General features: G+C 39.1%; 1 long non-coding RNA gene across 1 annotated transcript in view; it reads left to right on the top strand.

Annotated features, from left to right (window-relative positions):
* The first annotated feature begins 227 nt into the window (after positions 1-227).
* LOC140507821 (uncharacterized) overlaps positions 228-13,639 on the top strand; it is a 42,602-nt gene continuing 29,190 nt past the window's right edge. Inside the window, exon 1 of the long non-coding RNA XR_011968285.1 lies at positions 228-535. This is a non-coding gene — a long non-coding RNA (uncharacterized lncRNA). The remainder of the gene's footprint in view (positions 536-13,639) is intronic.

Genomic DNA, 13,639 nt, shown 5'->3' with positions numbered 1-13,639 from the left:
TGAAGAGTCAGAAAAGACTGAATATCAAAGGTCTTCCATAGAATTTTGAGATTTGCAAAGCACTTTCCATGTTAACTCATACGCACTTTGTGAGGTAGGGACTATTATTATCCCTGTTTTATAGATGAGGAAACTGAGGGACAAAGAGATTAAATGACTTGCTCTAGTCACATGGCTAGTAAGTGTCCGAGGAAGGAATTGAATTCAAGTGTTCCGGACTCAGCCCCAGTTCTAACTTCCTGGGTGACCCACAAATGCTGCACAGCTGTTACCCAGCTCAGGACCTCTCAGACTTAGGAAGCAGAGGCCTATTTCTCAGGACTGTTTTCTCAGGCTGCTTTACTCATGGAAGGAAACAGAAAGTCAGAGAGCTGAGACTTCATTTGGGGTTCACTTAGGCCTCTGATATTTCACACCTTCGCCACATTTGAGGGGAGACACATTCCCTCTTCCACTGGTCTGACTCAACATTCAAGGAACAGAAAGCCCTGGAAGAGTTTCCAACTTTATTTTTTGGATTGGAGAGAAAGATAAGGTGAGAGGGAAAGGCGAGAGGGAATGGGAACTTCCCCTCCTTCCAGCTCTGAGTAGCTTTATTCCCCACACTTTTTCCAACTATCTTTTCTCCTTTCCCATCGTAATTTCCACCCATCTTTACTCCATCTTCCAGGTTAAAAAAAAAAAAGAAACCCTCTGGACTTCACAGAGCCACTGACAAGAATAATAACTAGGTCCACATACGCTTTAGGTTCAGTAAAGCACTTTATTAGCTCATTTAATCCTCAAAAGCACTCTGTGAAGTAGGTTCCATTATTATTGCCATTTTATAGATGAGGAAGCAGAGATTAAGTCACTTTCTCAAGGTAGGTGGTATCTGCAAGAATCTGAACTCAGGTCATTCTACCACCTAGCTGCCTAAAGAAGTTTCCTCTCTAACTGAAGGCCTAAGCAGGTCAGTGGCATGACCTCTGTCTGCTTCAGTTTCCTCATTCAGAAAACGAGGAGAGTAAGAGCACCTACCTCCCAGGGGTGTTGTGACCATCAAGCAAGAAAATATTTGTAAAGCTCTTAGCGCAGAGCCTAGTACATAGTAGGTGCTTAATAAAAGGCTTGTTCCCTTCCCCCTCTACAACACACAGCTGAAATCAGTGTACCAACAGGAATATCAGACACACTCCAGAATGCCACAGCAACCAGATAAAAAGGTAATTTGGAAATATTTAACAAAATCAATAAAAATACAATAGAACAGAGATATTATGATAATAATACGTGCTTTTCTAAGTCAGTACAGGTCTTGCAATGATCCTTATGTTGTTCTTGTGTTTGTCCTTCATTTTCAAAGAGGACCATGCCATCAGAGAAATGATGACATGACTGGCACTTGACTTTGTTTTGAGGGAGGGAGGGCTGTGCAGGTCACCAGCCTCACTTCTCCTCCAGAGCCATCTGGATCCAGTGACCAGATATTCATCAGGATGACTGGAGATGAGCCCTCTTTAAGGTAGTCAGGGGGGATGGCCTGTTTAATAGAAAAGAAACAAATAAATGGATAAATCACTCTGGGAGGGGCAGGAGCCTCAAGGTTAGTGTTTAGAAGAGAAACTATTACTATTGACATTCACTTTGGACTCTACTGATCGTTATGTGCAGTTTAGTAACTGGTTGGATGGTGCACTAGATAGAGTTCCAGACCTGGAGTCAGGAAGAACTGAGTTCAAAAGCAGCCTCAGACATTTACTATCCATGTGACCTTGGGCAAGTCACTTGACCCTGTTTGCCTCAGTTTCCTTCTCTGTAAAATGAGCCAGAAAAGGAAATGACAAACCGTTTCAGTATCTTTACCGAGAAAATTTCAAATGGGGTCACAGAGAATCAGAGGCAACTGAACAACAACAACATTTCTGTTTGAGTGAGACACTACTAGACCAGATAATCCCTTCAGATAACTTCCAACCTTGTTATTTTAGGGTTATTTCCTGAAGGGAATCCTTGATAAGCAAATCTTTACATAGAGACAATCTCAGTCATTTCTTTCTTGGGAATTGTTTTGGACAGTAACAACCTCCTTAACTTGTGAGAATCTACTTTTTAGCCTAATTGCTCTCTTCCAAGACAGCATTTCTATTTAGGAGAAGGAACAAAAAAGTAGGCAGACCCAGGCAGAGCCCTGCTGGGCAGACTTGGCTTTAGAAAAAGAGGGATCTGTCCTTCTCCAGATTCAGCCCCAGGCACATTTCATTCAATTTGTTCGCCTCTTTTGTATGAATTGACCTCCTGATTTTTCTCAGCATATTGGCAATTTATTTAAGGATATTGTAAATACGGGATATTTATAAGAAATTCTCCAGGAGGGATAGAGGAATTGTGTAATAGCCTCCCTAGAGACGAGGCTTAGTACTTTAACCTCTCTCCCCTCCAAGTCAGAGCAGAAACAAAAAATAAAACCTCATATAACTGTTTACTCAGCCCAAGTAAACTTGACTTCAGGGCCTGCCAAGCTTTTATTGTGCCAGCATCCAGGGAAAGGGAAATCCAAAAGAAAAAAGAGGAAGGAGATTTGCAGAGTGCAGGCTGGAGAGGGAATGGAAGAATTTTAGCCCCTGGAGCTTCCTGCCTCCTTGAGACCTTCTTTGTGAAACCTGAGCTTCTGGCACCCCCCCTTCCCTACTAAACACAGCCTGGATGCAGAACAGACGTTAAAAGAAAAACCATCAAGCAATTTCTTTGAAATCTCAACTTGGTTCTCCCCATTCATCAGACAGAGATGGGGAAGAGCAGGTGCAAATGGCTATTCTCGATATTCTATTTTTCCATGCTCTATAAAAGCAATTTTATCTTTGTCTTTCATAAAACCGTTGCGTTGGATAGGGAATTCAAAAAGTCAATCAATGAGATCTTTTGTCTCCCAAATGGATTGTTTCCTAGTGCTTGCTGTCTTTGAATATTTTAAGGACAGACGTGATTCCATCTCCCATTCTGATCATGTTTCCTGGATGTTATCTTTTATGTAACTTCTTGCAGACCAGCTTTTATTGTTAATATTACCCATAATAACTCACTGAACCCTACCATGGATTTCTTTATTGGCCTTTGGGCTACCAACAGTTTTGTTTCTTTGGAATTGTGGTATTCCATGATTTGTCACCCGTGGAGCTTTCTTTACCTAAAGAATACCCCAGTCCTCCACTGGATCTGTGATTTCATAAATGTGAATATACCCTCCAACAGTGAAGATAGCAGCCCATCTGTCCATCTTGTATGACTTTCTTCAGTTAGTCAATAAGCATCTATCTATCCATCTAATCTACTCATCTATTTATGTCTGTCTAATCCATCTGTCTATCTGTCGATCTATCTATCTATTATTTTAGACTTTATGTAATGTTAGGTTTTTTCAATTAATCCAAGTCTATTTTCTCTCTGTCCTATCTCCCCTTGCCCTCTACATTAAATGTCACTGAATATCCACTGAAGCATTAAAGCATATGAATATCATAAAGTTAGGTACTGATTACTACAAATAATGAATCCCATGAAGGGAATTGCATATATTCAAATTTGCACTATTTGAAGTTAATACAACTATGTAATATATAGTCATTGGTCCCAGGTGAATGGACATAGGTAGTGTAGATTCAAATAATGCTACTACTTCACAGGATTCCTAATTAGCACTAATAGGGACCCAGCTGTAATCAGAAATAGTAGAGTGGCAGTGTGCATATACTTCACCTAATTCTCCAGTGAAAGCACAGGGACCTTCTCACTTTCTCCATTTTGTACCTCTTTTGTCCTCAGTCTGATTTACCACAAACCTATCTCAGTGAGTTTAGGGATTACCAATCCTGTCTCTCCTGAGGTAGGATACTTCGTGTACTTTGATATACTTCTTCTTGTTGACAGAGAATGAACTAGTGAAATCTATCCCGGGCTTTAAACCAAGTCAATGAGTGGTTTACAAAGCTAAGGACCAGATGGGGAGCTTTTTCTTTTTTTGCTAAGATGCTGTTAGAAATTGGAAAGAAAAATGTACCTGTGTAAAAGCAAACCTATTAAGAATCATTATGTATTTAAACATGCAATCTTTTTCTTCTATTTTACAAAATTATAATAATATTGTACTTTTCTATAAAGACTTACAATTTCCAAGAGATGTTCACACATATTAGTCTTCACAATGATGGAATGAGGTGGTTAGAGCAAATGTTTATCCCCATTTTAAAGATAAGGAAACTGAAGCTTAGAGAGTTTGGGGTGAATGTGGGCAAGTTATTTAATCTTTCTGGGCCTCTGTTTTCTCAAATATGAAATGGGTGTATTGGACTAGACTATTCTGAACTCATTTTCAACTGTAAATTAATCATCCTGTGATCATTGCACTGTCCTGAAAATGACATGACTTAAGCCTCTGTTATACACCTGTTATTATTATACGCTTCCTCCTTCCCACCCCCAAAACTTCAGAAAAATTTTACATACTGTCTAATCATGGCATGATGTGAACTTGAGTGTTCAAAGATTTTACCAGCAAATGACAAGCTCTTGTGGGTTCTATGAAGCTGGAATGTCTTTGAGTATGGTCCAGGTGACAAACTGCCTGCTGTCCAAGGATCTACCTAGTTAAAATGAAGAAACCAGTAATGTGACCACAGAATGCATTATTTAGCCAAGGTAACCCCAAAACAAAACAAAAAAACTTTTAGTCTTACAATACTTCTTTGCCATACAGTGACAGTGGCAGTGCCTGTAAGGGAACCAAAAGCTTCTAAATCACATCTCTAGACTACCTATAAACCTAAATTTAACTGTTGGTACTCAGAATGGGGATGATAGCCTGATATGGTGGATAGAAGGCTTGCCATAGAGTTAAGAAGTCTTGGCTTCAAGACCTCCTCCTGACATATACTCAGTGTATAACCACTGATATATCACTTAATTTCTCAATATCCCAAACAACTCTGACTATGAGCTGCAAACCAGTTGTAGATATGCTTTAGTATAAGGATGATTCATCCCAGACTCTACTTGTAAGATTTTGTCCAAGGGTCATCAAGCTGACGTACTACTAGAGGAAATCTTACATTCTTACTACAAACAAAGTCAGATAATATAAGGAAATCACAGTTAAGTGAGGGTGCTTCACAGATTCTTTATGGAGAGACAAATAAAAAAGTTGGCAAAATTAATTTCATTGTGAGCCAAGAGGCAACAAGAAACTTCATTTCATGGGACATTTGGTCATCTTGCCATGTGGTGCTCAGGATGGACATAAACAAATAGACCACCATGAAGATAATTGCAGGTTATGGGCCAACATCTGTTGCAAAATAGAAAGAGGTAGAAAAAAAAATCTAGGAAGAACTGAGAGAGATCCTGAAAGCCAGGAATACATGCATGCATGCATATACACACATACATACACACACACACACACACACACACATATATCCATTGTACCATATAGCTGTCTATGAAAAGTAGGTTTTACCAAAATTTTGCTCCCTATTGCAGAAATGTGTTCTCTGTACACTTAGCCTGACCTAGCTTCTTATCCCTAGCCATGCCAGTCTGTCCTCTACTCTGCTGTCAAAGTGATCTTCCTTAAAAGGAGGCCTGACTACGTTGGACTCCCGAATTATAAAGTTCATGGAGAGAAGTGCAAGAAGATAAAATAAAGGACCTACAGGACAACGGAAGGTGTAAGTAGGCTACAGTATTTTGCCAATGTCTATGAGCAAAAAGTGGCCTATAAAATATTATCCAGCAAGTAAAGGATCAGAGAAGAAGGTAGAACATTTGTGTAGTGAAAGTAAAGAAAATTCTATGAGCTTTCCAAGCACTGCAGTAGTCCTCAAGGAATAGTAAAAGATTTAGTGGAAAGCCTTTAGTTGGTCAATAGACAGTATGTTGGACAGTTCTTCTGCAGAAGGTTTAAGGGAGAAAATGGAGGAGATGCCACTATATATTTCTTTGGAAGGAGTACCCACTTTGATGAGATAAGGTGTTGGAGTACACACTTCATGTACCCAAGTTTACATGTATTTTCCCACAAATCCACTACAAACTTTTCTAGGGAGATTCCCTACAAGCTAAAAAGCTAGTTTAAAATAGAATGGAAAGATCCACAGACAGCAGAGAAGTCAAGGATGATGAAGACTGAGGAAAGGTCCTTCAATAAATCACAAATTGTGGGACAAAAGTGTAAAGTGACTGGAGGTGACTGACATCAGATCAGCAAGATTTAAGAGAGCAATGTGCTAAATGTTTAACAATCTGCTTTCTGAAATGAACATCACATTTTTATGTTTAATTTACAGTATGAACATTTTCTCCATCACTTAAGTCTAGATATCAACAGAACAATAAATCATCGAGTTCTGTTTTGTGGCATTTCCATAGTGTAAATGCTCGCACTGAAAATTTGACAGTTGGCTCTCATGAACCAATCTTCAGCATACCCTTGATTTAAGAAGACAGGGGGTAATGAAGTAGACATAGCAACTTTAGGTCACTTATTCAAAAAATTTGTCAGTGAAAGCAAGAGGAGAAATAGGATAGTAGCTACAGAGACAGGAGAGCCAAATGAAGGTTCATTTTTGTGTTTTGTTTTTAAGTAGGTAAAATTTGAGATGGCTTGAGGCAGAGGGAAAGAAGCTGGTGGAGATTGAAGACCTGAGAGTGAAGGAATAATTGTGGGAGTAAGACCCTGGGGGAATCAAACTAGGGATGCAATCAAGTATGGAAATAGAGAGATCAGCTTTAGAAAGAAAAAGGAGGCCTATTCTTCTGGTACAAGAAGGAAAAATAGAGAATGAATGTACACACTAAAAATGGGGGGTTTTTGTTTGTTTTGGGTTTGGGGATTTTCTTTGAAACTGGGTCTTCCTATCCTTCCCAGACCAGAAATGTACTTGTGGACCCATTGCTTATCTGCACAGAAGCTTTGAGCTGCTCCATCTTCCACCTGTCCTTAGACAGTTTGGTGGATGCCTCATCATGCTGGTAATGGACTGAGTGTCTAGCAGTTTAGCCCTACTGAAGCTCAGAGTAAGGCATCAGTCGGCCTACACATAGGCATGGATTGCTATATCCAGATGTGGAAGTGGAGCTCACACCTGATAGCCTATCTTTTCAGTAAGGCAAGGTGATTTGCCTCTCTGTAGTTGGAGAAAGGGTAGGAAGAAAAAGGAGTAGAGGAAAGGCAAAGAAGATGGGAGAAAGAGGACAGAGGAGAGGGAATGAAATAGCCCTTACGCCAGGGCTAGCTTAGGTGGTTCAGGCAGCAAAGTGGCAGCGGATAGAGTTCATATCTAGCCTCACACTCTATTAGCTATGTGACATTGGGCAAGTCACTTAACTTCTGTTTGCCTCAGTTTCCTCAACTGTCAAGGGAGAGTTGTTGTTGTCCTTTGTATTTGAAGGGGAACAAAATGGCATCACTTTGTAGGGGTCAATGTACAGTAAGTGCGACTGCAGCTGATCAGACCAATACAAGATGGGAAGGCTCTACCGCAGGTCAGTCACAAATAGTCTATATGAAGATTTGGAATAGAACAAGAAATTATCCTTGTTCTATTATTAAATAGCACCTACTTTTCAGGGTTGTTGTGAGGAATATGAGTTCTTAGCACAGTGCCCCACATACAGTAGGTACTTAATAAATGCTTATGGCAGCAATACTTGAATTGATCCATTTAATCCTGTCCAGGATTAGCATGGTGTCTAGTGTTAAATACATTTTAAAGGTATTATTAGAAGAGTGTCACAAATTCTACCTTCCTTAGATAGCTCATCTAGCAGTTTACCAAGAGACTGAAAGCACCATCAGTTAAGTACTTTCCTTAAAATAAAACATTCTGACTCCAGAAACCACCAGTTAACATGCAAATACATTTCTTGGGAGAGATCAGCATCAGCATGGATTACTTTATTGGCACAGGTAAAAGAGATCAGAATCCTGAGGGAAAAGGACAAAAGAAAGACAAAATTTGGAAGGAATAAGAGATTGAAAAAGAACTATACAGCAGAGATGCACAGAAAAAAAGATCTAGGCTGAGTTTAGCAGCAAAAGACAAAAACCAAAGAAATCATGCCATCAGGCGCTAGGGTCCTGAAAGTAGAGAAGAGAGCAGAAAAAGGGGAGGTCCCCCCAAGAAGGACACAAGATGGCTCTCACAGACAGATCTCTCCTGCTTCACAATTGGTCTGGGTCTACCCTCTGTATACCTTCCTTTATGGCCTCGCAAACACTCTGGAAACTGTGGAAGGATGTTGTTTAAAAGTCTTCCTTTCATGAAGAAATAAAGCTGAGGCAGCCAGCTAATTAGAAATATCCTAGAAGAATGCCTAAATCCAGCAACTTCTCCTCCCCTGTGAACAAATATCCTACCAAGTCCAGACAAATGGAGATTTGAGTGTGCTCTCTTTCTATGTTTCATTCAATTCAGCCAGCATCTGCTATGATATATCCTAGGTTAAGGAAAGGGGAGAAGGAGAGGATGTTTGTTGTTTATTAAGGATATCGGTGATTCTTAGGTTGTTTTTCTCATTTGTAGGCAATGAGGTTATTGTCTTTAGTTTCAGTACTTTCTGTAAGAGCTCTTTGAGATGAAATAAAATAAGAAAAGTCTGCAATCTTGGTTTTGGTTTGGTTTTTTGGGTTTTTTTTGGTAGGTTTTTTTTGAGAGGGAGTGTTTACCTAGTGCTAGGATTCCTGTAGAATTTGAAATAAGAAAACAGCTATATATCATGGAAATGGCTGCCACTCCTCTCAGCTGGAGATTTAGGTATCTGAGATGAGATTTTCTCTGGACATTAGATTGTCTGAATGAACTTTGAACACAAAGAACTTTACTTGCAAATATAATATCAGTAGATTCATCCAAAACATGGAAAATGACTTGGGAGATGCGACCTACAATTCCATTGGTAAGGGGAACTCTTGATGAGGAATCTCCCTCCACCCAAGCAAATAGGCAGCTACTTTGCAGCTCATAGTGATAAAAAAAAAAAGGGGGGGGGTATATTTTAGTAGTTCATTTCAAAAAAGTAGTTCATGTCAAACGCATCTTTTGAGTTACTTGAAAGAAAAAAAGGGTGGATGTGATAGACATGTGCTTCCTTCAAAGCACAACTCAGGTGGTGACCGCCTAGCAGAAGCCTGAATTCTCCCAGATTGTTGGTGCTGTCAATATCTGGGGATTCCTTTGCAATGCTTTGTATATAACTTACATTAACTTACCTGGATGTATCTCTGTTCTTTTGTGACCCTGAATAATTCACTTAATCTCCCTAGGTCTCAGTTTCCTTTTCTGTAAAATGAGGACATTGAACTAGATGGCCTCTGGGGTCACTTCCAACTCTAAATCTTAGTATGACTTTATTATGATATAATGATCTTACTATTATACTACTATGATCTTATTATCCTATGTGTCTTGTGAATTGAATTGAATGGACCTTCAATTTGATTCATAGAATCGTGGATTATTAGAGCCAGGATCTTAGAGACTGATACTTCTTTACACCTAAGGAAACTGAGTCTCAAAGAGAAGAACTTATTTGACAGTGATCAGCCCACTAGCTGGAAGCAAGAATTGGTCCCAGAGTTCCCTTGATTCTGAATTCAGTGCTCTGTTGACTAGACCATCAATCCAACCCCAATTTAGAGAGTAATTTGTATTGCTGGGCACATAGCCCAGCTCTGTGTTAAGCACTGAGGAGTATAAGTGAAATATAAAACCTTATCCTTGACCTAGGAGAGCTTACAATGCTGTTGGGGAGCTGGATCTCAAGCACAAGGAAATAGAGTACAATAAAAGTCAATCTATAATTAAGTGCCGGAGTGCATGCTACGACCAGTAAGAACTATGTGTGGTGTGGAAGGGGAGAAATCAGTGCTGGCTAGAGTGGTCATATAAGGTTTCATGGAGGCGAGCGTGAAATGAATCTTCAAGAAGGAATAGGATTTGAATAGATAGAGGGCTCAGACACAGGTATAATAGTTAACAGAAAGACGATATACAAAGGCTTTGTCATGGTAATAAGGAAGGAGTCCTCAGAGGAGAATAGGTTGACCACATGCAGTAGGGAGATGTGAAAGATAAGATGGAACTTAGATGATTAGATCATGAGAGCTTTGGATGGTAGAATGGGGAATCTGGACTTGGTCCAAGAGGAAACAGGGAATTAATTTTTGTCCATTTTAATAGATTGTAGTTGATATCTTTTGTTTTTATATTACCAGATATACCCTATTATTCCTTCCCCTCTCCCATCTCAGAGGAAAATTTCTACCAACAAAGGATTTGCTTTTAAATAAAGAGGAGGAGGAGGGGAGAAATTGCAAAACTGATAAATATATCTAAAAGAATCTTACAGTGTATGCAGCATTTCACATCCATAAGTCCCCATGTCCCCCAACCCGCAAGAGTGAAGAACCTCATTTCTCTTCTGGAGCCGTGTTTGTTCTTTACCGTGCCACAACATTCATGTTGGACTGATTTGCAGTTGTTATTTTTTTCCAATTACATTGTTTTACTTATTTTGTATGTCATTTTCCTGGCTCTGTAGTTAGATGGTATGGGTTATGACCTGAGATACTGACCAGCCAGGTGACTCTGGGCAAGTCACTTAGCCTCTGTTTGTCTTAGTTTCCTCAACTGTAAAATGGGATAATAACAGCACCTACCTCTAAGGGTTGTTGTGAGGATTGAATGAGAAAATATTTGTAAAATGTTTAGCATAGAAACTGGCTCATTCTAGGTGCACAATAAATTTTTGTTTCCTTCTTTCTTTCCTCTATTTCATTTTGCATCAATTCAGGTAGGTCTTTCCATGCCTTTCCATTTTCAAGTTTATAATTTCTTACAGCAAAGTAATATCCTGTTAGTTTGTATATCACAATTTGTTTAGCCATTCTCCAATCAATGGGCATCCACATTGGTCCTTGTTCATTGTCATAATAAAAGTGCTACTATATATATGTGTGTGTGTATGTGTGTGTGTGTGTGTATATATATATGTATATATATGTATACATAAATATATTAGTGTATGTGAGTCCTTTCTTTTTAATAATGATCTCCTTGAGGAATGTGCCTAACAGCAGAATCTCTAGATTAAGGATATGAACATAGTAGCCACTTTAGTTGCATAATTCCAAATGACTTTCCAGGATGATTAGACCAATTTGGGCCAGATTATACAAATTTATAACTCCACCAAACAGTGGATTACACAACACCCCCAACATGGATCATCTTTTGTCATCTTTGTCAATTCTTTGGGTATAAAGTGAAACCATGGACTTGTTTTGATCTTCATCTCTCATATTATTAAAGGTTTGGAGCATTCTTTCATGTGGTAGTTAATAGCATTGTTTGTTCTTGACTAGGCAATCTGGTCAAATTAAGTAGATTATTGGGATAGGAGTGTGCAGGTTGGATTTCAGAAAAAAACAAACAAACTAGAATCAAAGAGACCAGGTAAGAAACTATTATTAGAGTCGAGATGTGAGGTGATGAGCAAGGTGTATGGTGAATAAAAGGGAGAACCTGATGAGTATAAATATATTTTAAAGGAAGAAATGCTAAGACAATGACAGATTAGTTAATGGCGATAAATAGGGAAGAGGTGAAAAAGAATATGTTGCCATTAATAGGCACAGGGAGGTGGAATTGTTCTGGGAAAGAAAATGAGTTCACATACATGTTGGGTCTTAGACGAGAATGAGATATTCAAATGGAAATTTCCTGAAGAAAGCTTGAAATACAAGGCGGGTTTCTGGATGAAAGATAAAAATGAGAACTATAGAATTGGACCTAAGAAGGAGGGAAGGAAGGAAATACACATTTATTAAGCTATGTAGATGCTAAAGCCATGCCAGTCGAAAGTTTCTTCAAGAAAAAGAGGCTATAGAGACATCAAAGGGACAAACACTTGGTGAGGTGTGAAGTATGCTAAAACATCAGAGTCAAAGTCCATTTGCCAAGTTCATACTGAACCTATTTTAGCAATGATGCAAAATCATCAATGTTAAAATCCATTGCCTATACTTTAGAATAGCATTTGGCCTTTAGGATCAAATTGCATTGAAACTTTGAAAACAGGCAAACAAGCAAAAAAAACTTGGTTAAGCTTGAATCTAGCTAGACCAGGCAGTCCATTTATCATGGCAATCCAAGTATTTAAAGATATCCTGGCATAAATCCACTGAAAACATCCAGATACTTTTCTAGCTGAAACTATTTAGTGAAAACAGGTGTGTAGATGGCCCTTTGGTGAAAGGTTAAATCTATCAGTTGGCACTCTGAGCTCTTGAGAGGTTTCCAGAATCCACGATACCACCCTCAGTGGTGACTGTTGGTCATGGAGTCTCTAATGCAAATACAACTTTCTCCATAAAGGTTTCCCAGCTTTCTGATCAACCAATAATATTTTCCCTCCTTTGGATCACAGAACACTTTTCTTACACAGCCATTATGTCTTATTTCATAGAGTGTATGTGTGTGTGTGTGTGTGTGTGTGTGTGTGTGTGTGTGTGTGTGTGTGTGTGTTTGCCCTTCGTTGCTGAAGACCATGCCATCAGAGAAATAATGACATGACTTGCACTTGACTTTGTTTTGAGTGAGAGAGGGCTGTGCAGGTCACCAGCCTCACTTCTCCTCCAGAGCCATCTGAATCCAGTGACCAGATATTCATCAGGATGACTGGAGATGACCCAGGATGAGGCAATTGGGGTTAAGTGACTTGATTCATAGTATCTGTTGTTTAGTCATTCAGTCATGTCTGACTCTTCATGGCCCTGTTTGAGGTTTTCTTGGCAAAGATACTGTAGTAGTTTGCTCTTTCCTTCTCCAGCTCATTTTACAGATGATTAAATTGAGGCAAGCAGGTTAAATGACTTGCCCAGCTTGTTTCTGAGGCCAGATTTGAACTCAGGAAGATGAATCTTCCAGACTTCAGGTCCAGTATTCTATCCATTGTGCCATTGTACCACTTAGCTGCTGCCAGTTTATAATATAGATATCTGTACGTGTTGTCTTCCTACTAGAATGCAAACTCTTTGAAGGCAGGGACCATGTACCATCCAGTAAAAGAAAGCTTTATGAAGGGAAAGACTGTTTCATTTTTGTCTTTGTACCACTGGCATCTAGTATAGTGCCTTACACTTTTTAAACCATACCTGTCCTTTCATTGGCTTAGGGAACTCCTAGTAAGGAAATCCATAATGCTAATGACTAAGAACAATGACCCACACCATTACAAAAAAATCTAAATTTGTGAATGACCCAAATGACAATAGAAAGATCCTTGATGGGCATAATTAAGAAACAATAGACTTTGAATGATGACATACACAGAAGTAAAAGATGTCATCAGAGACATGTATGACCAGAAAGTAATCACACATACAACTGGTATATAGCTGGTAAAATGGCTGCTCATGCAGCAGGGGAGAGAAATGATGGCCCATGTGCTAGTTGTATTGTTATTTATGAAATATTAAAACACCCAGGAGAGAAGGTGCATTGGAGAAATCCTTTGTGGAAGATTTATGGAAGAACATATAGAAGAATCACAGTGGTGTACATCAAAGGAGGGAGCACCAAAATTATACTGGTAAATGTTTAAC

The sequence above is a fragment of the Notamacropus eugenii genome, chromosome 1 (assembly GCF_028372415.1).
Source record: "Notamacropus eugenii isolate mMacEug1 chromosome 1, mMacEug1.pri_v2, whole genome shotgun sequence".
Classification (NCBI taxonomy): Eukaryota; Metazoa; Chordata; class Mammalia; order Diprotodontia; family Macropodidae; genus Notamacropus; species Notamacropus eugenii.
Note: the sequence above shows the minus strand (reverse complement) of the source record. Positions and strands in the feature narration are given on the sequence as shown.